Raw genomic sequence first — 3,269 nt, forward strand, 5'->3', positions numbered from 1 at the left:
TGGGAAACTGCAACAACCCAATCCAGACAGGACAACAAATGGCCCAGACCCTTCAGGGATGAAAGTATGGGTCACTCCTCCAGGGAAAGAGCCAAGACCTGCAGAGGTGCTTGCTAATGGTGGAGGAAATACAGAATGAATAGTAGAGGAACCTACCAACTTAGGCCACGTGACCAGTTGCAGAAACGTGGATTGTAATTGACCTGAGTATTTTGTAATTGTGAGACAGCAAGTGCAAGGCTTTCCTTGATAGCTCACACTAGATAGCTCGTGGAGTGGCACCAGGAAAAGTCCTAAGGAAAAGGCAATTTTGGACATTCTCAGATACATACATATACATATATATATGAGGGTAAGTGACTAGCCAACAAGCATGAGATTTTCTTGTAGCTCACACCAACTCGCTTTAATAATTTTTTATTCATTTTTGTAATCTCCTTTACCAGGTCTGTATATCCTCACATGGGGCATTACCATGCCACATTGCAGTTAATATCTAACTCTTATTTTTTTTAAATATTTTATTTATTATTTTTATTTTATGTGTATGAGTGTACTGCCTGCATGCATGTGAGTATATTGGTGTCATGCAATGCCCATGGAAGTCAGAAGAGGGTGTCATGTCGTGCAATGCCCTTGGCAGACAGAAGAGGCTGTGGGATCCCCTGGAACTGCAGTTACAGACAGTTGTTAGCTGCTGTGTGGTGTGCTGGGATTCAAACCCAGGTCTTCTGCAAGAACAGCCAGTGTTCTTAACCACTGACCCATCTCTCCAGCCCCCTGACTCTTATTTTTTAAGAGTGGGCCTGAACTCAGAGGACACCTGTTCCCTTGGATGTCTCTCAGAACTGTCCGAGAACTGTGTTGCTAGAACTGTGTTCTGAGACTGTCTTCTTGAGTCAGACCTCACCAACAATTTTATTCAAAACAGTTTTTCATGCTTAATTTGGGGAAGTACAATCTTGAATCCACCTTTATCAAACAATCTTGCCTTTTCATCCTTGGTAATAGAATATCTCATACACACGATGTCATGGGTCCTTTCTCAATCTTTATGTTTTTAATGAAGATGGATGTGCAGTTGCAGGGTGCTTCACCAGAGAAGACCACTCAGACAAAGTTTTGCCAAATGAAAGTCTTCTTCAGCTGACCAGTGACTACACAAGGGTGTTGGAACCCAAGTGTGTATCCCCAAGCCATCTCTAAGGTAAGCTTTTTACAGAGAAATCATAACCAGTGGTGAAAATCTTAAGTTCCCAGCTTATAGGTGGAGAGGCCCCTTAACAATTTCTGCTCTATTAAGCAACAATTGCTATTTTCCAGAAGCAAGCCAAGCATAATCTACAGAAGCCATAAATCTGCAGTTAGCAAGTGCACTCCAGGACACATTCACCTGTTCCCAAGACAACCTGATGACGTGTGTTCCCATAGCCTGATAATTTCAGAGCCTAAATTTTAACATGGCATAGTTATGGTCAAGAAGGTGCCATATCACAGTGTTATCTTTCAGTGCTTTTGTATGTTAGTTCTCAAGCATACCCACATTCATTCATTATCTTTTTGGATGGAGTAGCAAATTAGAATTCCCAGGAAACAAGATCTGTGCCCAAGCCACAAGAGGACATGGTTTAGTGAGTTTTCCAAGGTTAATTAAAAGTCCAGATCATGTCCATTTTATAAAAGCCATTCCTACATTGTACAATATAATATGCAAACATTAAACACAATGCAGAGGGCCAGGCATGTGACTTAGTGGTAGAGTGCTTGCCCAACATTTAAGATGCTCTGGGTTTGATGTCCAACGCCCCAAAAAAAGTGAGTAAAATTAATGTTGACTATTGTGGTAGTTAGTGGTGTCATCATGACAGAATCTAGAAGCACCTGGGAGATGGGCCTCTGCACACACATGTGAGGAATTACCTTGATTATGCTAACTGATGTGGGAAGATCCATCTTAATTATAGATGGGACCACTTCCTGGGCAGGGGATTCTAACTACATAGAGTGGAGAAAGCAGTTTAACACTTGCAAGCATGAATTCATCCCTCTTCATAATTAGGAATTTGATGTGATTAGCTACTTCAAGCTTCTGTTGTCGTGGCTTCCCTACTGGGATGCACCTTGAAACATGAGCTAAATAACCTTCTCCCTTCAATTGCTTTTGTCAGAGTACTTGGCCAGAGCCACAAGAAAAGATGCTAAAACAACTATCTACTTGTGCCACACACTCACACACACACATACACATGCACATACATTGTGTATGTCTAATATAGATGACATGAAAACGAAGCTATTAAATAATAAATGATTGATTTTTGTCTAAATAACACATGTGTGTGACTATGAGTAAAACAGAGCAGTTGGCCTGACACCCAACTCAGAACTATTAATGGCTATCTCTGGCTACTTAGATTATTTTCTTCATTATGTATTTTGTAGTTTACAGAAATGTAATTAGTAGGTATTGCTTTTAGAGAAAATGTACTACTATGAAACACCATCTTGTTCACTTCTTTTCCATTCTGAACCGGGCACTGAGGGACAACCCAGCTCTCTCACTGTCACAGAAGGTCAGAGGCTGATTGGTTTTGCTTATGAACTCTTCAGAATCAACAGAGAAAGTTGCTGAAAGGATTATGTTGCTTTCCTCTAAAGCTTGTGGCCTGGGCAGTAACTAAGAAGGTGATACTGTTGGGTGTGAAATTCATTCTACATAGACCTAAAATGCAGTACAGTTCTGGATGACATTTTAAACCAGAGCAGAGGGAGTTTAACATGTCATGCTGATGATATTGTGTGTGTTCCAACAATGTCACCCACTGCCAACCTGTTTCCTCATCCATAAAATGGCAGAATGCTTCATCAGGTGACTGTGAGAATACAGTACGTAGAAACAATTTAAAACCTGCCAAGTGTCATTTGCATATTCCATATTTACATTTACACTGCCGCTAATAACCCGAGTGATCCAAGGCTAAAAACTCTCTGGTATTGAGTGAAATATGATCTACTGTCTCCCTGAGGCAGGACTGCCAATGCAGGTAGTAATTGTACTGTTTACTGTCATTGATCTTGTTTGTATTTAATGTGTATCCCAAAATACTCGGAGTCAAAAATCTTACATGCTGGGGCTGGAGAGATGGCTCAGAAGTTAAGAGAACTGACTGCTCTTTCAGAGGACAGGGGTTCCATTCCAAGCACCCACATGGTGGCTATGATAGTCCTTAACTCCAGTTCCAGGGGAATCTGAAGCCCTCTTCTGATCT

Source organism: Nannospalax galili, unplaced genomic scaffold (assembly GCF_000622305.1).
Source record: "Nannospalax galili isolate Female #2095 unplaced genomic scaffold, S.galili_v1.0 scaffold127, whole genome shotgun sequence".
Lineage (NCBI taxonomy): Eukaryota > Metazoa > Chordata > Mammalia > Rodentia > Spalacidae > Nannospalax > Nannospalax galili.